This window comes from Bos taurus, chromosome 17, assembly GCF_002263795.3.
Source record: "Bos taurus isolate L1 Dominette 01449 registration number 42190680 breed Hereford chromosome 17, ARS-UCD2.0, whole genome shotgun sequence".
Lineage (NCBI taxonomy): Eukaryota > Metazoa > Chordata > Mammalia > Artiodactyla > Bovidae > Bos > Bos taurus.
This window is the reverse complement of record NC_037344.1, coordinates 16,660,445-16,684,261: the sequence shown is the minus strand read 5'-3', so window position 1 is coordinate 16,684,261 and position 23,817 is coordinate 16,660,445. Positions and strand designations below refer to the sequence as shown.

Here is a 23,817-nt window from a genome sequence, read left to right as displayed (position 1 = left end):
AGAACGAGGATGAGCTCTGAGGCCCATTGGAGGAGGTTTGCACATCAGCTTTGCCATTTGACTAGCTGGGTAACTGTGGACAGATTATTTAAACTTTTGGGGCCTCCACATACTCATACACAAACGGGAACATCAAAATCCACTTTTCAGGGAATTTTAAAGATCAGCATATTAAGGTCTGTAAAGCATCTGACACACAGTAGGTGTTCGCTGCATATTAGCTGTTCCTGCCATCTGTGCCCTGCAACTCACCCGAGTAATAACCCCGATTTCTGCTTCTCATTCCATGGGAGGGAAAGGGAGGAAAACACCAAACTATCACGTGATCAGAATGATCACACTTTAGGGATGCTTAATGCCATCTGGGTCGCAAAGAGTCGGACACAACTGAGCGACTAACAAACACACATACACAATGCCATCCTGAAGGAGAAACTGGCTGGAAAGAATCTGAACTGTGTGTCTAGTTCATACCAGAATGGTAGCCTCACAAATTAAAAGAATGTTCTCTCTTGCTTTAGAATTACTGATTAAAACCTTAGGAGAAATTTGCTTGGAAGGTGCTGCATTAAAAAAAGTAAAATAAAAGAAAGCAATTAAACCGTAAGTTCATCTACATCTTTTTTATGTTAGCTGGGCACATGGCCACTGTGAAGAGAATCAGCATATTTCAGCCTCTTTTGAAGCCTGATGCTGGCCCAAGTCAAGTGTCAGCGACACTGATAACAGTTGACTTCTGAGTGGTCCCAGAGAGTAGTTTGAGCAGCCCCAGAATATGTGTTAAAGATGGTGACACTACAATATTATGAGACGACTGGGTCCCTAAAAATCATGAAGCTGCTGGAATCACCCTGGATAGTACAATTCTACACTTCATTGCCATGACAAGGAAGCTTCTACTGGATTAAGCCCTGCTACTTTGGATTTTCTGTTATTTGCAGCTGTACCTAATCTTAAAAGACTAATAGTTAATAAGAAGGATACGTGAACCAGGATATAAAAAGGCATCAGAAATTTTTTAAAGGTAATATTACAAAGCTATAATAATCACAGGTATGGTACTGGCAGAAAAACAGATTTATAGATGAATGGAAGAGAACTGAAAGCCCAGAAATAAACCCACACACATATGGACAATTTATGACAAAGGAGCAAAAAACATACAATAAAGATAGGATAATCTCTTCAATAAATACTGCTAGGAAAACTGGATAGAGACATGCCAAAAAAAGAAGAAAAGAAACTAGACCACTGTCTCACATGATATACAAAAGTCAACTCAAAATGGAATAAAGACTTGCACTGGTAAGACCTGAAATTGTAACTCTCCTAGAAGAAAACAGAGGCAGGATGTTCTTTGACTTAGCCTCAGCAATAGCTTTCTGAGTATGTCTCCTCAGGCAAGGGAAACAAAAGGCAAGATAAACAAATGGAATTACATCAAACTAAAAACCTTTTGCTCAGCAAAAAAACAGCCAGATTCTCCAGTTTTTAGATCCTCCACCTTCGTTTTGCTTTAAGCTGTCATTTAATGACTTTACTTCTCGAATCACATTAAAGTCTACAGGAATGCCTTTCTTACTTACAGCATCCCACATTCACATAAACACTGCATTTTCAATATAAGATTAAAAGGTACTTAGCAAAAAGTGTGAATTTTTCACATCTCCCGGCACAGCTTCAGTGACAGCTTCACAAATTTCCTTTCTTCTTCCTTTTCTTTTTTTAAACGATGATCCTTACGTTGGATTCATTTCTCTCGAGATGGTAGGCAACCATAGCTGCAGGCCTCAATCTATAGTACATATCAGAGGATTCAACTTTTTCTTGTAATGTCATGACTTTTCTCTGTTTCTTGGGAGCATTTCCAGCATCACCACTGGCACTTCATACGGCTCAGTAGCATGCTTTTTTTTTTTTTTTTTCTAGCACATAGTTTTTTAGCTTTCTACTTATAGGTGGCCTCTAGTTTCATACTACTGTGATCAGAAAAAAATGCTTGATATTATTTCAATCTTCTTAAATTTATTAAGACTTGTTTTATGTCCCAACATATGGTCAATCTTTGAGAATATTCCATGTGTACTTGAGAAGAATGTGTATTCTGAATTCGGATGGAATGTTCTGTATAGATCTATCAGGTCCATCTGGTCTAATGTTTCACTTAAGGTTGCTGTTTCCATGTTGACTTTGTCTGGATGATCTATTCATTGATGTAAATGGGGTGTTAAATTAAAGTTCCTCGTTATTATTGTACTGCTGTCAATTTCTCCCTTGCTGCTGCTGCTGCTAAGTCACTTCAGTCATGTCTGACTCTGTGCGACCCCATAGACGGCAGTCCACCAGGCTCCCCCGTCCCTGGGATTCTCCAGGCAAGAACACTGGAGTGGGTTGCCATTTCCTTCTCCAATGCATGAAAGTGAAAGTGAAGTCGCTCAGTAAGTGTCCGACTCTTCGTGACCCCATGGACTACAGCCTACCAGGCTCCTCCGTCCATGGGATTTTCCAGGCAAGAGTACTGGAGTGGGTTGCCATTGCCTTCTCCGGCCTTCTCCCTTAAGGCTTGTTAAAAATTGCTTTATATATTTTGGCACTCCTATGTTAGGTACATATATATTTATAACATATCTTCTTGATGAACTGTCACCTTTATCATTATGCAATGTCCATATTTGTCTCTTCTTACCTTTTTTTGGTTTGAAGCCTATTTTGTCTCATATGAGCATGGTTACACCTGCTCTTTTGGGGGAGGGGCTGCCATTTGCTTGGAGTATCATCTTCCATCCTTTCACTTTGAGCTTATGTGTTTGTCTGTAGAGCTGAGGTGAATCTCCTGGAAAGAGCATATAGCTGGGTCTTGTGCTTGAATCCATCTAGCCACTGGTTTTTGATGGGTGAACACAGTTCACTGACATTCAGGGTGATTATTGGTAAGTGAAGAATTACTACAGCCATTTTATCTTCTGCTTTCCAGTTTCTCTACCTCTCCATTGTCTCTTTTTCCTTATGCTTCTGCCTGCCATTCTAGTTTGGTGGTTTTCTGTTATGCTTCTCTCATTTCCTCTTTTTTATGTTCAGTGTCTCTGCCCTAGATTTATGTTTTGTGGTTACCATGAAATTTGTAGAAAATGTCTCAGATAAAACAGTCCTTTTTCTGCAGGTAGCATCTTATCTTCACTTATCTATTCAGGTCCCATCCTTTTCCTCTTTCCTTGTTATGGTTTTGTTGCATCAAATTGTTCTTTTTCATGTTGCAAGTTTGTTACCAAATTGAAGTAGGTATCCTTATTTTTTTATGAATTTTTCCCCCTTTGAACCTTATGTTAAAGTATTTAAAAACCTATTCTGATATTAACAATAGGTATAGTGAAAGTGAAATTTTCTGATTCTATTCATTACCCACTCAAAATTTTGTGTACTTTTGCCTTTTTGTTTTTGATAGAAGAGCTTCTTTCAAACATTTCTTTTAAGGCAGGTCTAGTGTTAATGAAATCTCAGTCACTGTCTGGGAAAGAAAAGGCATCAGATTTTATTTTTTTTTAAAAAGCTGACCTAACCAAATAAAATTTAATGGGATATATGAGAAAAAATTACCTCTACATTTATTGACACACAAATCTAATCACACACTAGGACAGGGAAGCATGTCTTAATGGCATGCTGAGAAAGCAATTTGAGACCCCGTGTACAAGACAACATTAGCGTAGGAGCTCAAACAGCCAATATATCCTTCAGTTACATACATAAAAACAAATACCTAGACGCTAGATTCATACCTTCAGATGGCTACAGGGGTCTGTAGGTGAAGGATGCCAGTCAGAAAGAGGCAGTGAAGTGGGAAAACACCCTGTACCGACAGCCAGTGCTCTGCTCCCAGCAATGGTTGCTTTTTAGGAATGAGGGCCCAGGGTGACCAGAGTTCCTGATTTTTCCAGAGAAGCTAGAAACGTGCATTTCTATGTGATATCTCCATTTCTTTTAAACATTGTTTATTAATAAAAATTTTTTAAAATAAAACCATGAGCATGCGTGCATGCTCAGTCACTTCAGTCATTCTGATTCTTTGCTACCCTGTGGACTGTAGTCTGCAGGGCCCCTCTGTCCATGGGATTCTCCAGGCAAGAATACTGTACTGGGTTGCCATGCCCTCCTCCAGATGATCTTCCCTACTCGGGGATCAAACCTACGTCTCCTGTGGCTCCTGAATTGCAGGTGGATTTTTCACTGCTGAGCCACCAGGGAAGCATTAAAAACAAACAAACAAACAAACAACACCATGTATGCTCCAAAAGAGCCATATCTTCATGGGACTGAGGCAACCTTTTCAGATGACAGGAGTGGATGGTCCCACTCTAGCCAATTCAGGTGAGCCCACACCCGGGATAGTGTGTTTTCCTGGGCATTAACCTTAAGAAGAAACAGTGAGAAAGAAGAGTGGTAAATCAGTGAAGGAAATGGGGTCTGGCTTCCAGAGCTAGTGAGACCATGGTTAGAATCCCAGCTCCACTTCTTACCAGAAATGTGGCCTCAAGCAACTTCCTAGGCCTCTGTAAAATGGGGGATCATCATATCTACCCCAACTGGACGGATATGAGGATTAAACGAGTTAAAGTCTTGTATCACACATTTTAAGCTAAACATGAGATGAGAAAACACGAACATTTGTTTTATAAGGAACTGTAGGAACTTGTGATTTTCCCTCAGATTAGAAAAAGATCAAACGGCAACACAGAACTTGTTGTCAACTGTTGACGATGTGGGGGTGGTTGAGCCAGCCTTATTATATGAGGTCCAAGAGCAGAACTGGAGGGAAACAAAGGCGGAAAGTTAAAGGGAGACACATTTGGATCTGGTCAAAGAAACAATCACAAGTTAAGACTCTGCTGTCTCCAAAGACAACATGGTAAGTTCCTTTCACGGAAGGAAATTAAACCTAAATTAGACAGTTGTTGGGCAGATACGGCAGGATGAAGTTTAAATACTGAACTACAGCATGTGTAGGAATTAGGTAAACTAGATGACCTTCAGGCCCCTTCCAACTCCGAGATTTCTGTGATGCATTTACACAGCAGCAAATACATTCAATTTCTCAGACATTTTTTATGACAGACCCACTGATTCATATCAACGAAGCTACCAACACAAACAAAGGACCTACAAGTCAGTACTTCATTTGTGCCTAAAAGGAACTGCCAATGATGGTGCCAAGAAACACACACACACATTCAGTATCCAAGACCAACATACCTGACTGCAATCTCAAGTAGGTATACTGACTTAAGGCTATTGTGATGATAAAAGCTCCCAGATCCAATATTTTATTTTGGTTGGCATCAAGAAAAAGGGAGACAAACGTGACATCGTAAGGAAACTTGTATTCATTACTTTTTTCCTTAAAACCCTTAATATCAAGTACATGAAATGTTTATTCTTAGCACCAGTAAAAATAATGTCATATGTTTATGGGTACTCAATTTATTACATTCAAAGTTACATAGTCTTACTGTTTTTCTTATAACATATCAAGAGGCAGGTCAAACAGAGATTTTCAGTTTATAGACCAGAAACCTGGGCCCTGGAGGGGATAAAGTGAATATGTGGCAATATAGAGTCTTCTAAGTTCAAATTCTATATCTTTCCCATTATGCCTTGCTGCTGCTAAGTCACTTCAGTCGTGTCCGACTCTGTGCAACCCCATGGACTGCCACCTACCAGGCTCCTCCGTCCAAGGGATTTTCCAGGCAAGAGTACTGGAGTGGGGTGCCATTGCCTTCTCTGCCATTATGCCTTACTGTATTCTTAAAGACTCAAATAACTTTTCTTTTGAGAGGTGTGTAGGCATACATATTATGCATAGGTAAACAGAAAGGTATGGTTTATCCATTCCTGTCCTACATGGGTAAAAGAAAGTAATTCTAGGACAAAACATCTGAATACATTGGGTAAATATTAAAAGCATCCTTTGTAAAAGAAACGAGTTGGAGAAAAAGTCAGCCTAGATACATTAAGAAGACACATCTCCACACAGGAAAACCAGCCATGAAGGGCTACTGCCCTGAGGGCATCTCGCACTCCTGGTCTTGAACCAGGGTTTATGAACTACATCTGTGGGGGAAAGAAGACAAAACCTGGGGGCCAGAAGAGTTGGAGGACAAAAAGGAAGACTCCTGTGTGAAGCTGGAAGCCCTGAAGGGCAGCCCTGAAGTGAATGAACCAGAGAAAGAAAAAACAAAAAGCAAAACTAAAACAACAGTCTTTTGGACTCTGTGGGAGAGGGAGAGGGTGGGATGATTTGGGAGAATGGCATTGAAATATGTATAACATCATATATGAAACAAGTCGCCAGTCCAGGTTCGATGCACGATACTGGATGCTTGGGGCTGGTGCACTGGGACGACCCAGAGGGATGGTATGGGGAGGGAGGAGGGAGGAGGGTTCAGGATGGGGAACACATGTATACCTGTGGCAGATTCATTTTGATATATGGCAAAACCAATACAATATTGTAAAGTTAAATAAAATAAAAACAAAAAACAAACAAACAAAAAACCTGCTTGGTAGGAGAGCCTTGGTCCAAGAGTGGTAAAGAAAAAAATCTCCCTTGGGTTATTTCTCATCCCAAACACACATCTACACAGGTAAGACCTGAATTCACCCTTCGGGGCGGCCCATAATCCCTTACTTTCCAAATTTTTTAAAGTGGCCTTAGCATGGAGCTTTCAGTAGAAGGAAACCCACAGTCTTCCAGAAGAACTCTATAAACACATGCTTCGAGGAAAAAAAAAAAAACTCTCATGGAAAAAGCTCTAAGGAACATGAACTCAATCAAATTCACTAAACACATGAAAAAATAAGCCTCCAGGATTTAGACTTGGGAAAAACAAAGTACAGAAGCAGACGTGCAAAGCCTGCAGATAGTAACAGCATATAAAAATAATGGGTTTATTATCTTTAAGTGAGTGAAAGAAGAGACTGAAAAGATGATGAAAGATCAAGAGACTATCCAAATGGACTAAACAGATTTGAACAAAAACAGAAAGAGAATGTGCAGAAACAAAAAATATAACTGAAGATCTATGCAGAGGATTACATATGCAGCTGAAGAGATGGTTAATGAGGGGGGGAGGCTGAGCTGAAACATCACAAAGAATGCAGGGAAGAGAAGATATAAGCAGAGGTTCAGAGACGTGCAAAATAAAACAAAAGCACTTAATATCCATTCACTTGGAAGGTCAAAAGCACGTAAAGAGATATGTGGAGAGGCAATATTCTAAGATAGTAACTAAGGATTTCCTAGATGAGGAGCTCCATGCCCATACATCTCACAGTGAAACTGAACAATACGTGATACACAGGGAAGATGCTCACAGTGGCCAGAGAGAACAGACATCATGCCACAAAACAGTGACTCAGAACCGTATGCTGATTTCTTAGCATCAACAAGGGAAACTAAAGGACAATAGAATATTATCTTTGAAATGCCAGAAGAAAGTAACTGTCAATAGAGACTATGGCCGGAGGTTGGCAACCTTTCTGTAAAGTGCCAAGGTGTAAACACTTTAGGATTGCAGGCCCATGTGTCACTCTTTCTTTACTGATATTGTTATTGATATTGTTTTGTTCTTTACCACCACTTGAAAAATGTAAAAACTACACCTACCACCGCTAAGTTAAGTCGCTTCAGTTGTGTCCGACTCTGTGCGACCCCACAGGCGGCAGCCCACCAGGCTCCCCAGTCCCTGGGATTCTCCAGGCAAGAACACTGGAGTGTGTTGCCATTTCCTTCTCCAATGCATGAAAGTGAGAAGTGAAAGTGAAGTCGCTCAGTCGTGTCCGACTGTTCGCGACCCCATGGACTGCAGCCTACCAGGCTCCTCTGTCCATGGGATTTTCCAGGCAAGAGTACTGGAGTGGGCTGCCATTGCCTTCTCCAACACCTACCACAGGGCTGCACAAAAATAGACTTCATCTCAAACTGGGGCTGAGTGGCCCCAATTTGCCAGTCCCAAGAAGTGACAAGAAAGCTTTCTGTCAGGAAAGAAGAAAAGACATTTTAATAAATGTATATATTAATTTTAACAACATGTCCACCGACTCTCATTAAGAAAACTTTGACAATATACCTTAGGAAGACGCAAACTGACGCCCAAAAGTTGGAGACAGAAGAAGGAACAGTCTGCTAAGTATTAGTAAAACTCTATGAAAGTCCAAACAAGCTTTATGAAATTTAAATGTATAGAATTAAATACTAGAAAATGGGCTTCTGCAGCTTCTAGCTTGACGATGACAATAAAAACCAGAAAAAGCAACAGAATTGCAACTTTTCTCGACCCTTTCAGAGGGCTGAGGGCAAGGGAACTCAAGGACAGTGAATTCCAAGGTGGGAAGGGAAGTGTGGACTGCCTCACCTGGTGGGGCACCACAGTAGGGGTAAGATGACATTAGCTACCATTTTAAGAAATTGCTGAAAGTCACGTTGGACCCAGGATGCCATGTTTTTTATTATATAGATAATGGGTCAGGTGGGAGCCCCAAACACAGAGGGGTTTGCAACCAGTTGTAGTAAATTCCACTGAGTTCTCCCAGGGAAAGACCAGGGACAGGGAAGGGGGCCAGAGAGCGTCCTCCCTTAGCACAGGCATGAAGGGCAGTACAGGCCACTTTGCCCAGGAAGGCACAAACCCATTCCTCACCCAGACCCTTCTGTCATATGGAGCAAACTGAACTGAAAAGAAAGAAGAGACCTACATGTCTATCAAAAGAAGAACTGATAACAATAGATATATAAATCACAGAATATTCATACAATGGAATATCCTACATGCTTTAAGATGGACGCTTCCTCAAGACTACACAATGTTGGAAAGACAGTCTCTTCAACAAATGTTGCTGGGAAAACTGGACAAACACATGTGAAAAAATGAAATTAGAGTGCTCCTTAACTTCGTACACAAAAATAAGCTCACAGTGGATTAAAGATCTAAATGTGAGACTGGACACTATAAAACTCCTAGAGAAAAACATAAGCAGAACACTCTCTAACATAACTCACAGCAACATTTTTTCCATCCATCCCCCAGAATAATGGAAATAAAAGCAAAATGAACAAATGCTATCTACTTAAACTCAAAAGCTTTCTCACACAAAAGGAAACAATTTACAAAACAAAAAGATAATCCACAGATTTGGAGAAAATATTTGCAAATGATGTGACAGATAAGGGATTCAGTTCAGTTCAGTCACTCAGTCATGCCCAGCTCTTTGCAACCCCATGCATGCCAGACTTCCCTGTCCATCACCAACTCCCGGAGCTTATCCAAACTAATGTCCATCGAGTTGGTGATGCCATCCAACCATCTCATCCTCTGTCATCCCCTTCTCTCGCCTTCAATCTTTCCTAGCATCAGGGTCTTTTCCAATGAGTTAGTTCTTTGCATCAGGTGGCCAAAGTACTGGAGTTTCAGCATCAGTATCAGTCCTTCCAATGAATATTCAGGACTGATTTTCTTTAGGATTGACTGATTGTATCTCCTTGCAGTCCAAGGGACTCTCAAGATTCTTCTCCAACACCACAGTTCAAAAGCATCAATTCTTTGGTGCTCAGCTTTCTTTATAGTCCAACTCTCACATCCATACATGACTACTAGAAAAACCATAGCTTTGACTAAAAGGACCTTTGTTGGCAAAGTAATGTCTCTGCTTTTTAATATGTTGTCTAGGTTGGTCATAGCTTTTCTTTCAAGAAACAAGCATCTTTTAATTTCATGACTGCAGTCACCATCTGCAGTGATTCTGGAGCCCCAAAAAAGTTTCTCACTGTTTCCACTGTTTCCCCATCTATTTGCCATGATCACCAGTGTGTTCTCTTGGCAAAACTCTGTTAGCCTTTGCCCTGCTTAATTTTGTACTCCAAGGCCAAATTTGCCTGTTACTCCAGGTATCTCTTGACTTCCCACTTTTGCATTCCAGTCCCCTATAAAGAAAAGGACATTTTTTTTGGGTGTTAGTTCTAGAAGGTCTTGTAGGTCTTCATAGAACCATTCAACTTCAGCTTCTTCAGCATTACTGGTTGGGGCAAAGACTTGGATGCCCCAACCAGTAACATTGAATGGTTTGCCTTGGACATGAACAGAGATCATTCTGTCATTTTTGAGACTGCATCCAAGTACTGCATTTCAGACTCTTGTTGCCTATGAGGGCTACTCCATTTCTTTCAAAGGATTCTTGCCCACAACAGTAGATATAACGGTCATCTGAGTCAAATGTGCCCATTCCAGTCCATTGTAGTTCATAGATTCCTAAAATGTCGACGTTCACTCTTGCCATCTCCTGTTTGACCACTTCCAATTTACCTTGACTCATGGACCTAACATTCCAGGTTCCTATGCAATACTGTTTTTTACAGCATCAGACTTTACTTCCGTCACTAGTCACTTCCACAACTGGGTGTTGTTTTTGCTTTGGTTCTGTCTCTTCATTCTTTCTGGAGTTATTTCTCCACTGATCTCCAGTAGCATATTGGGCACCTACCAACCTGGGGAGTTCATCTTTCAGTGTCCTATTTATTTCCCTTTTCATACTGTTCATAGGGTTAGTCTCCAAAGGGATTAGTCTCCAAAATTTACAAACAGCTTACGATGCTTAATAGCATAAAAAACCCACTCAAAACCCATCAAACAACCCACTCCAAAAAATTGGCAGATGACCTGAATAGACTTTTCTCTAGAGGGGACATAAAGATGGCCAATAGGAACATGAAAAGATGTTCAACAACACTAGTTATTAGAGAAATGCAAATCTAAAACTACAATGAGGTGTCACCTCACACCTGTTAGAATCAGAGATCAGATCAGATGAGTCGCTCAGTCGTGTCCGACTCTTTGCGACCCCATGAACTGCAGCACGCCAGGCCTCCCTGTCCATCACCAATTCCCGGAGTTCACTCAGACTCACGTCCATCGAGTCAGTGATGCCATCCAGCCATCTCATCCTCTGTCGTCCCCTTCTCCTCCTGCCCCCAATCCCTCCCAGCATCAGAGTCTTTTCCAATGAGTCAACTCTTCACATGAGGTGGCCAAAGTACTGGAGTTTCAGCTTTAGCATCATTCCTTCCAAAGAAATCCCAGGGCTGATCTCCTTCAGAATGGACTGGTTGGATCTCCTTGCAGTCCAAGGGACTCTCAAGAGTCTTCTCCAACACCACAGTTCAAAAGCATCAATTCTTCGGCGCTCAGTCTTCTTCACAGTCCAACTCTCACATCCATATATGACCACAGGAAAAACCATAGCCTTGACTAGACGAACCTTTGTTGGCAAAGTAATGTCTCTGCTTTTGAATATGCTATCTAGGTTGGTCATAACTTTCCTTCCAAGGAGTAAGTGTCTTTTAATTTCATGGCTGCAGTCACCATCTGCAGTGATTTTGGAGCCCAAAAAAATAAAGTCTGACACTGTTTGCCCTGTTTCGCCATCTATTTCCCATGAAGTGGTGGGACCAGATGCCATGATCTTCGTCTTCTGAATGTTGAGCTTTAAGCCAACTTTTTCACTCTCCACTTTCACTTTCATCAAGAGGCTTTTGAGTTCCTCTTCACTTTCTGCCATAAGGGTGGTGTCATCTGCATATCTGAGGTTATTGATATTTCTCCCGCCAATCTTGATTCCAGCTTGTGTTTCTTCCAGTCCAGCGTTTCTCATGATGTACTCTGCATAGAAGTTAAATAAGCAGGGTGACAATATACAGCCTTGATGTACTCCTTTTCCTATTTGGAACCAGTCTGTTGTTCCATGTCCAGTTCTAACTGTTGCTTCCTGACCTGCATACAGATTTCTCAAGAGGCAGGTCAGGTGGTCTGGTATTCCCATCTCTTTCAGAATTTCCCACAGTTTATTGTGATCCACACAGATCACAATAATCCACCTGTTAGAATGGTTATCATCAAAAAATCCACAAACATATGCTGGAGAGGGTGTGAAGAGAAGGGAAACATCCTACACTGTTGGTGGGAATGTAAACTGGTACAGCCACTATGGAGAACAGTAAAGACGTTCCTTAGAAAACTAAAAATAGACCTATCATAGGGGCTTCCCAGACAGTGCAGTAGTAAAGAATCCACCTACCAGTGCAGGAGACGTGGGAGGCATGGGTTCGATCCTGAGTCAGGAAGATTCCATGAAGAAATGGCAACCCATTCTAGTACTTTTGCCTGGAGGATCCCCATAGACAGAGGAGCCTTGTGGCTACAGTCCAAAGGGTCACAAAGAGTCAGACACAACTAAGCAACTAAGCAAGCAAGCACAGAGCTACCGTATGACCCTGCAATCCCACTCCTGGACATGTATCTGGAGAAACGCATTATCTGAAAGGATACACGCACCCTAATGTTCACGGCATCACTGTTTACAACGGTCAAGACGTGGAAGCAACCTAAATGTCCATCGACAGAGGAATGGTAAAGAAGATGTAATACAGATACACAATGGACTATTACTCAACCCTTAAAAAGAATGAAATAATGCCACTTGCAGAAACACAGGTGGACTAAGATTCTGTGTCATACTGAGTGAAGTAAGTCAGAGAAGGAGAAATATCGCATGACATCCCTTATATGTGGAATCTGAAAAAGAAATTATACAAATGGACTTGCTTACAAAACAGAAAGATCACAGACTTAGAAAACAAACTTATGGTTGCTGGGGGAAGGGATAGTTAGGGAGTTTGGGATGGTCATGTGCGTCCTGCTATATTTAAAATGAATAACCAACAAGGACCTATTATATAACACACGAAACTCTGCTCAATGTTATGTGCCAGGTTGGATGTGTGGGGGTTTGGGGAGAGTGGATACATGTACAGGTATATCTGAGTCCCTTTGCTGTTCACCTGAAACTACCACAACACTGTTAACTGGCTATAGTCCAATACAAAATAAAAAAGTTTAAAGTTTGGAAAAAAAGATGGATGCCTCCTTAAAATGAGGGGAAAAAATGGATGAATCCCCAAAGCATAATTCTAAGGGAAAAACCAGATACAAAATGATTCTCTGTATGTAAAATTAACCTCTTTTATAAAGTTGTGCAAAATTTACAGAGAGTTTATTGATAGTCAGGTGATAGATGTATACACATTTTTATATAGTGTGCAAAATGAGCAAAAGAAAAATACATGTGTACATGCAAGGTGATGATTTAAGAACCTCAGAAAGTGGCTGCGTCTGGGCCAGGATTCTGAATTCACCACAGAGGGGCACCCAGGGACTTCTAACGTGCTATTTATGAATAATCCAGTTATTATACTGACTGCTGGGAATATGTGTTATTTGCAATTACAATTAGTCTTTAACTTTACATATATGTTACATGCACCCTTATGAATGGGATTTTCCAGTCAAGAATACTTGAGTGGGCTGCCATTTCCTTCTCCAGGGGATCTTCCCAACCCAGGGATTGAACCTGTGTCTCCTGCATTGTAGACAGACACTTTATCGTCTGAGCCACCAGGGAAACCCACCCTTATGAATGCATGGTAGTTTTTGTAATTAAAATGGAAGTTCTGTGCAGATCAGATGTGCATGTAAGAGTTAACAGCAGAGCCTCCGTTGATAGGGAAGGTGGAGAGGAGTGTTAACAGTCATGTTTACTTCTTGCTTAATGCGCTTTTGTTTCTGGGTTTGTTTGGACTTTTTTTTTTTTTTTTTTTGGCAACACAAGGAGGAGTGTGTATTTATACATTTTTAAAAAACACTAAAGATAACTTTTAGCTACTAAAACTATGAATTATGTTCATTTTAGGAAGAGTCCTTTCTGCTACATAGTAAGATTACCTTGAAAGGATAAACATGAGATTTATACAACTTTCATTTTTCTAAGATACTAAAAGACACACAATTATTAAAAAATATACCATATTTAACTATAAAATCTTCTTTGCCATATTTGCTTCTTTTAGAAACGACGTTTACCATGGCCAAATAATCTTTTTATTTTCCTTGTAGACAAGGTAACATGGTGATCATAAGACTGCATATTCCTTTACACAGACAAGAGATCCTGAGGTTCTGAAAAGCCAAGTAGAGAAAGTAATTAGAATGCTTGGCTGAAATTCCATGAAACCCCAAGAATCAGTGCTGTGTTTCTTTTATCCCTAGGTAACTTCCAAATTCCTTTGTGTGGTTAACAATGGCCAATAACCAGAGTGGGAAGATCTTTACATGGGAGTTAATGCTCTCTCAGGCTCTTTCCAGGTCTAAAAATCTTTTGGGTTCTTTTCAATGCAGCCATATCCGCAGCCACTAGACAATGTGATGTAATTAGACTCCCTCTCCTGTGGTTTTATCAGAGACTAACAGCCTGAATAGAAAAGCGTTATTTACCAAAGCAGACCACAATCTGCAGAACTGTGTTGTTTGGGGATATTACTTCTCCCCAAATAGAACGTGAGTCCCACAGAACAGGGGACCTTGTGTTGGTATCTTAGCATTGCTGGAGTCTAGTTCAGGGTCAGGAGTGCCCAATGTATTGACAAACTGTTTGCTAAGTGCATCTGTTTGCTCAGCAGTTCAGAAAACTAACTTCTTTTAGCCAGCCATCCATATATGTCATCACAAATCTTTACTTAGCACCAATTCTGAGCCAATTACAATGGCAGATCCTGAGACCACAAATATGATTAATACACTTTTCTGCCTTTAGAAGGTTAGATCTACACCAAAGTATAGTCTGGAATTATATCTATCACTAACTACATGGATAAAACTCACATGTTGAGTGAAAGATGCTAGACACAAAAAGAATCCATTCGGTATAATTCTGTTTATATCAAACCAAAATAGGTAAAACTAAGCTATGGAATTTGAAGTTGAGAGAGTGATTCCCTGAAGGAGATTAGTGACTGGAAGGGGACCTGAGGGGGGCCAATGAGATCAGTTAGTGAGTGGTCTTTTTCCTTAATCTTCACATGATCAATTTTTGAAATACACCAAGCAGTAAAATTCATGATTTGGGTACTTTTATATATATATGTTATATTTTTTAAAGTATTTATTTAGTTATTTGCTTGGCTGCACCAGATCTTAGCTGTGGCATGCAGTGCCTATCTTTCAGTTGCAGCATGTGGAACCTGGTTCCCTGACTAGGGATCAAACCCAGAACCCCTGCTTTGGGAGTACAGAGTCTTAGTCACCGGACCACCAGGGAAGTCCCTATGCAAGTTATGAGTTCATTTGCAAAAGAATAACACTTAAAAAAAACTGTACGACTTGTCTCATGGGATTTCTCCACTGTTCATACAGTTCAATATTCTCCACACTTGGCCAATCTTGTTCTAACTCAAATGCCACCTCCTGCAGGAAGTCCTCATGGAACCCCAAACTTGAATGAACTTCTCCTTCCTCTGAAATGCCACAGCATCTTACTAATGCAGCTTCCTTACTTTCCTTTAACTCTGAGCAGTGTGTCAAAATATGAAACAATCCTCAACTCACACACCTATCACAGTGCTTTGGAGGTATCAGGTTCTAGAAAATTCTTTAGCATATATAAACACATAACACTTTATTCCTTGAAGTGCTGCACGTGACTTCTTACTGTGCTTCCGGGTGATATTTAACCTGTCTTTAATTCAGTACAACATATACCTATGGGAACCATCCAAATGTGATGTTAATAAGCCTGAAACCCTTTCTACCGATGGCTCAGACATGCTAAAAGGAAAATAGCATTGTCTATCCATTCTCATAATAAATATAATAAAAAAATTCAAAACAAAAATGTTACTAGTAATTTACTATATACATCGTCTTACAACTTGATTTTTACTCTTCAAATGCCACACACATTTTCTCATGTCTGCACACACCATTCTCACTGAGGTTCACTGCATTTTGGAACAATGCTTTGGCAGAATGGCCACAGGCAGAAAGAATGGATCTGACCTTGCTTAACTAACTCCCCATCTATGGACATCTGGGCCATTTCAAAATGTTTACTTTTAAAATGATGAACATCTTTATTTAAAATTGTCTGTTCATGCTAACCATGTAAGGGTAAATGCCTAAGAGGTTTACTTTCTGGGTTAAAATTATATGGGGCTTCTCTGGTGGCTCAGATGGTAAAGACTCTATCTGCCTGCAATTCAGGAGACCTGGATTCAATCCCTGGGTCAGGAAGATCCCCTGGAGAAGGAAATGGCTACCCACTACAGTATTCAAAAGTATACTGTTACAAAGGATTTTCTAGAGTATACCTGTTAGATACAAAGACTGCAGGGATGTCTGCTTCTACTGTAGCAAATCCCACATTGCACGGATGCACTCTTTTCACTTTTCAACATCTCTGAAGTCACATCTCTTAAGATCAATGGCATCTTCCAGTCACTGTCAGGCAGCTGGCTGTTGGGATTGGGTTAACTGCCTGCACCAGGATGTAACCCCTCAGCCAGAAAAGGACCTGGAGACCATTCCAGGGATGGATGTAAGTGCTGACTATTGTCTGAAATCATTGTGATACCTTCTTTATGCTTCAGAAAGTGCCAGAATTGAATCTCGCAGAAATTCAGCAGCTTAGGAAAAAATTCCAGAGGAATAAGGATAAATAATTTTTTTATGAAATGCTTCATTCTTAGGGCTCTCAAAGGCACAGCTGATAACAGTGTGAAAAACATAGGTGTAGATGCCCTAAGTTGAAAAGAGATTCAGGAGTGTTGAACATTTATATGAATGGAGGGCAGTTTGATGTGCGTTTTCCTCCTTCCCATTTCACAAGGACTGGGTATGACTTGAAAGTCAAGGTTAGAAACCTCAAAAAGCTTTATTGCACTTCTGACCCACTCACCTCAGCCAACAGAGACTGGCCCTGGAAGCACATCAAATTATTTTTCCAGTTGTTTCCTTTTAACAATTCAAGGACAGAGTTCTTTTAGCATTACCTTAAAAACATCTATTCTGTGATGGCCTAAAAGAAGTTTAATAGAAGTTTATTTTCCTGAAATGCATCCTTTTGGGAATTCCTCAATGGCACCCCACTTCAGTACTCTTGCCTGGAAAATCCCATGGATGGAGGAGCCTGGTGGGCGGCAGTCCACGAGGTCACTAAAAGTCAGGCACGACTGAGCGACTTCACTTTCACTTTTCACTTTCATGCGTTGGAGAAGAAATGGCAACCCACTCCAGTGTTCTTGCCTGGAGAATCCCAGGGATGAGGGAGCCTGGTGGGCTGTCGTCTATGGGATCACACAGAGTCGGACACGACTGAAGTGACTTAGCAGCAGCAGCAGCAGCTGCTTCCTCATGTCCGCATCCCAGTAGGTTTGCCCCTGTTTACACAGCTAAACTGAAAATTAATCCTAAGATTTACTATTTACAGTTTTAATACAATTTTGCATTTCTTTTTTAAAAAAAAGCTCCAGGTAAGAGGCAAAACCATCCTGCAACAAGCTAGGAGATAAATGCATTGTTCTAGAGGAGCAGCTGTAGAAGAAAGGAGGGCAGTGGAGAGGAGCCAGGAGAAAAATGAAGACAGAGAAACTCCTGGTGAGTGATGGTCAAATGTGTACCCAGCCACCACGGGAACCATGCGATCGTGTCTTACACCAAAAATAAGGGGGTGGGGCTCCTGAGACGTTTGCTGAGAAACCACATGAGCCAGTGGAAGGCTAGTATGGACTATTTTGACTTCTGAGGCAGTATCTATTTCAGCGAAGCAGGTGGAAAAGTCAGGGACCAAAGATGCAGGTGTGAACACAGGGTGATAACCCAAGAGTGACTGACATGATGGCAAAGAGAAAGGCATGTCACTCACCCACACTGCCAAAGTTAAAAAAAAAAAGAACCTTTCAACAACGAAAATATCTAACTAAAATGCAAAGCTGAATCATACAGTATGCGATGTGAGCCCACAGATTTTCAGAAGAATCCTGTACACTAAGAGTATGATTGTGTGCATGTGAGTGTGTGTGGTGAGGGGCAGGTGAGGGATATGCTTTGGTAGGGTCTTCATCTTGGGGAGGAGCTGGGAGGAGAGAGGGGAAGGAAGAGAGAGAGACAGAAACCTGATTAGGTTTGGATCACCCTGGTGTATAACAGTGACACCATCAAAGGTCTTATGACAAGCATGAAAATATAAGCTCCCTGGAAAGCTCAAAAAATTCCAGAGAAGGATTGAATGGTTTATAGGATGAGAATGATGATTCAAATCTTCACCATGTAGACTTCAAGGGACTGATAGTCCCCAACTGCTATCTCAGTTTTACTTCTCTATGAAAATACGGTTTACATTACTCCATAGTGTGCTAATTATGTTCTAGTCTTTGTATTTATCAACACTTGCTTTTCTTTCAGAAGAAAAAGGTGAGGGATTTTCATCTCACTGGAGATGCAGTTCTGGAATGGATTCCAGAATCTTTCACTGATGGAAAGGAGTAATATTTTTCTCTTCTACATTCAGAAAACGAACATCATGGCATCTAGTCCCATCACTTCATGGGAAATAGATGGGGAAAACAGTGGAAACAGTGTCAGACTTTATTTTGGGGGGCTCCAAAATCACTGCAGATGGTGACTGCAGCCATGAAATTAAAAGACGCTTACTCCTTGGAAGGAAAGTTATGACCAACCTAGATAGCATATTCAAAAGCAGAGACATTACTTTGTCAACAAAGGTCCATCTAGTCAAGGCTAAGGTTTTTCCAGTAGTCATGTATGGATTTGAGATTTGGACTACAAAGAAAGCTGAGCGCCAAAGAATTGATGCTTTTGAACTGTGGTGTTGGAGAAGACCCTTGAGAGTCCCTTGGACTGCAAGGAGTCAAACCAGTCAATTCTAAAGGAAATCAACCTTTATTCATTGGATATTCATTGGAATGACTGATGCTGAAGCTTCAATACTTTGGCCACCGGATGCGAAGAGCTGACTCATTGGAAAAGACCCTGATGCTGGGAAAGACTGAGGGCAGAGGAGAAGGGGATGACAGAGGATGAGATGGTTGGATGGCATCACCGACTCAATGGACATGAGTTTGAGGAAATTCCAGGAGCATCACTAAGTCAATGGACATGAGTTTGGGCAAACTCCAGGAGATGGCGAAGGACAGGGAAGCCTGGCATGCTGCAAGTCCGCAGGGTCACAAAGAGCTGGACACGACTGAGCAACTGAACAACAATGACACTAAAAATTTCAGCTTTCAGCACAGATATTCAGCTGTATAGCCACCCCTACCTTCCCCAACAACGCCAGGGAACGCTTGGAGGTTTGCCATCTTCCTAGTCAGGGTGAAATGGATGATGCCACATTGACCCTGTCACTGGGAAATTCCTTCCTAAGTGACAGTGTTTACAGACATGATCCAGAAACCTCTCTGCAGCGGGCCAGCTTCTCTGGCTCAGCTGGACATCAACCCAGGAAGGCAACAACAGGTAAACCTGCTGATAATCCATGAGGAAAACCCTTTCAGCTTCTGCATTTACAAAGCCATAGTGGAGAAACTGATCGCAGACCATGCAGTGAACTGCAGACTGTTTACTAAGCAGCGATCTTCAGCAAACAGAATAACAAAGGTAGAAATAAAAACTGTGGATAATTAAGAGTGTGGTTCCAGTGTTACAACAGTGCTTCTTTACAAGGTATTACTAAAAACACAGCCTGGAGAGACTTGGTCCTTGTTTCCAGTCGACAATCTCTTCCTTCTTGTCCCTTGGTTCTCTGTCATAGGTTCATTCACTTCCATTTTCTCAGATGCTTTCAGGATGAAGACACCAATGACATAACCTTCACCTCACTGTTCCTCTGGTTTGGAGATGAAAGCACAGAGCCTTTCTCCTGGACTCCAGGTACTCTCCACCAATGGTACTCACAGGGCTCCAGAGATTCTGGATTCCATTTCCTTTAAAAAAACATTTATTTTTATTTATTTGGCCACACTAGGTCTTAGTTATGGCATGTGATATCTTTTTTTACTTGTGGCACATGGGATCTAGTTGCTGACCAGGGATGGAACCCAGGCCCCTTGCATTGGCAGCTCAGAGTCTCAGCCACTGGACCACCACAGGAGTCTCCCCATTTGCTCCTTCATAGGAGATAAAATTGCTGGAGATGCTTCTCCAGTGTGAACACACGGCCTTCTGCTGCTGATAAAAACCACACACCTCTGCTCAGTAGAGGACAGTGCTAGAGAGCTTCCTGGCTTCAGTTCAGGAAAGACTAGCCTCTGAGTTGGGAAGACTTTCCTTTACCTAGAAGCCTTTCTGTGCGAGCTTTTATTACCAAACCTCTTGGCGGCAGCAGGTTTCAGCCTGCTCTGTGGACACTGCTGCTGCTGCTGCTGCTGTCGCTTCAGTGGTGTCCAACTCTATAAGACCCCATAGACGGCAGCCCACCAGGCTCCCCTGTCCCTGGGATTCTCCAGGCAAGAACACTGCAGTGGGTTGCCATTTCCTTCTCCAATGCATGAAAGTGAAAAGTGAAGTGAAGCCGCTCAGTCGTGTCTGTGGACATTACACAGGGTCATAAGGCTGGACGTGGCAGGCATTTTTATAGAGGAAAATCATGATGAGTCACTGGGCTATTATCTAAGACCTTGGCTTTTAAATCCACTGTGACCTTTCATACACACAGGTGGATTTGTAATAAAACACAAGTTTTGCAAAATAATAGCTATCCATATTATGTGCAGTGAATTGTAATAGTTTCTCCTTCTGTTTCACTTTTAGAAGTGCCATGTAACCTCCTAAATTTTTTGTAAGTGCAATGAGAAAAACAACATAAAAGGTTAATGAGACAGGTGAAAATATAACTAAATTGATCTATTTATAGGAAATCTCAGAAACACAAGTGTGAAAGTTTTAGATATGAGGTTCTATTATTTCAGGTACTAGAATGATTCCCTTTCTATCAAATTCCAAACACAAAGGTCTAATTAATTTTTATGAAAGGATACAGCAGGGGCTTCCCAGGTGGCTCAATGGTAAAGAATCTTCCTGCCAATGAAGCAGATGTGACTTTGATCCCCAGGTCAGTAAGATCCCCTAGAGGAGGAAATGGCAACCCACTCCAGTATTCTTGCCTGGAGAATCCCATGGACAGAGGAGCCTGGTGGGCTACAGTCCATGGGGTTGCAGAGTCAGACAGGACTTTGAAACTGAGCACACGCACATGCAAAGGATAAGGCAGTAAGACTGCAGGTGGAAAACATTCTGAACAAACCTGTAATAAATTAACAAGGTTACACCGCAACACAGACATGCTTGATGGAGATGGGTGTTTGTTCTGATCAGGGATTATAAAGGGAAACAAGAGGTGATGAGGCTGGGGGGCATCGGAGGAAAGGAGTGAAGGTCAAGTTTTCTTGGTTTGTACACATCACCTAACTGGCTCACTTCTGAATCCAGTGGAGAATGTTGGCAACTGCTACTTGAAGCACAAAGGGAAGAGACTCAGGCGATTCAGGTCAGAGGTCACCAGTAAAGATACCAAAAAAAAAAAAAAGAGCTGCTCATCCTTCCAAAGAGCCATTTTCCCACCTATTAACACCAACATCATCCACCCCGCAAAATTCTGAGTGCATAAACCTCTGTCTTCTGTTTTGAATCATCTCCAACAAAGCTAATGGCAATCAAAACTGAGCGGAAACTGGGCAGCAGAAGAGCTAGGAAATGTTTCTATTCTTTAAGGAGAGGGGTTGTTATTGAGCCGCTCAGTCATGTCCAACTCTTTTGCGACCCCATGGCCCGCAGGCCACCAGGCTTCTGTGTCCATGGGATTTTCCAGGCAAGAAGACTGGAGTGGGTTGCCATTTCCTTCTCCAAAAGGAGAGGAGAGAGTTAATTAAAAGCCTGCAAAGTTCCAATGACTAGATTTTTGCCTCTACATCTCTTTATCCATTAAGAACGGTGTGTTCCAACTTGAGCAAAGCATGGCTTCCCCTCATCTGAAGCTGTCAACAAATGATACTCTGCACAATGCGAGTAATGTGAAGACTCCACTCAATGTCCCAAAGGCAGACTGGTTGAGGATGTGAGAGGACCCCAAGTTGTCAACTTCTTTTTGCCAAAAAAAAAGGAACAGTTGCAGAAATGCCAGTATTTGTGACAGCCTTAATAACGATCATTCAAATGATGAAGATTCTATAGTATGAGTTTATATCTTTGTGAGTTTGGAAAGGATGTCTAAGTTGAAATCATTCTAGTAAGATCTAAATAGAAACCTAGGCACTGCCAGCACCATCATAGTGATCTATTTTCTCTCTCTCTCCCTCTCTTCCCTCCTCTCTCTCTCTCTCTCTCTTTCTCTCTCTCTCACACACACACACACACACACTCTTATACATCTCCAGACTTATTTATCCCCATCATGATTTGGCATCCAAATACTAATATGATGACTGCGCACTGCCCTCATTTTATTAATCCCAACCCTGTATGCCTACTGTTTAGAAGTTAAATTTAGAGTCTTCTGAATTCCACATATTCTATATAATCAACCATTAACATTTCTCTTTCTGGAGATTTAAATGCCAGGATTAGAAACGGTAGTACCAAATTCATACCCATATACGGGAAAAGGCTTCTAGTAATGGTTTTGCAAATTAATGGGTTTCTCCAGATTGGCCAGTTTACCTAAAATTATACTTTGCCCTTGAGAGAATCTAGGGAAAACTCCCAATTTTAGGCCCAGAATCTTAAATGGATGGAATTTTGACATCTTCTGGTCCAAGTGCATCATCACACATCAACTACGACAGCCCCAGCCTCTTGACAACGTCTGGTTCTATGTGCCTCTTTACTGAAACTCTCTCATTCGTAGGTTTCCATAGTTTTAGTGAATTTGGCTTTATTCTAATCAGGGAGCTCCTTTCCACTGCCAACCCCCCCCAATGCCGTCCCACCTACCCTCTGTTCTGTCCTCCCCTTACACCTCCTCCAGTGCTGGTCCCATCCAAACATACAGTTTCAACCTTCAGCGCTACATCAGCGGCAACGTCCATGTGCCCAGCCTCCAGGATCTCCAATACAACATGCCCAACACTAAATTCACGCTTTCCTTCCAAACTTCTTTTTCTTGTGTTCCTTTTTATAATACCATTCATCAGTCACCCATCCAAAACTGTCATTTTTTTTTTAGTCCATCCTTATTCAGACATCAGTTTCTCAAATTTATTTCTGAAATTTCTAGCTATTGTTACCAGCTTCATAGTTAACACTGTCTAAAACCAGTGTCTCCTACATACACTCCTCATCGCAGGTAGAAGGAAGATTTTCTCAAACAGAGCTCTGAAAATGTTTGCTTAAAACCTTTCATGGCTTCCTATCACCGACAGAAGAATGTCCAACTTCCTAGTGTCCCTCCCTGAGTCTCAACCTATTTTTTGATCTCATCTCACCAAACAAGCCACCTGCTTGTCACTCAGGCCCACTCACCTTCTTTCAACAATCAAATAAATGGTTTCCTCTGCTTAAAGTGCTCACATCGGCTGCTTTCCTCACAACTCTGATTACTTTAAAATGTCACCTGCTCTAACAAGCCTTCTTCAAATCTCCAGGCCCACTTAATCATTCCTGGGTGTTCCTGCAGCACTCTGTTCATTCTAATAATATCACGCATAGATGATGCCTTCTTGTTTGCCAGATGGTAACCTGCTTTAGGGAAAAAAAAGTGGCACCTTGCTCTCTGTATTTAACACACGTGCACATAGTAGGTCCTTAACCTTAACAACTGCTAAGTAAATATATAAACACAGGAAAAACACTCTTGAATTAAGAGAAGATGTGATTTTCAGTCCTCCCTTGGGTAGGACTCAAACTTCAAGCTCTATCTATAGACTGATAA

General features: G+C 41.4%; 1 protein-coding gene across 5 annotated transcripts in view; it reads right to left on the bottom strand.

The window, feature by feature from the left end:
• Positions 1–23,817, bottom strand: part of RNF150 (ring finger protein 150) — a 281,768-nt gene that overhangs the window by 235,058 nt on the left and 22,893 nt on the right. The gene's annotated exons all lie outside the window — the stretch shown is intronic.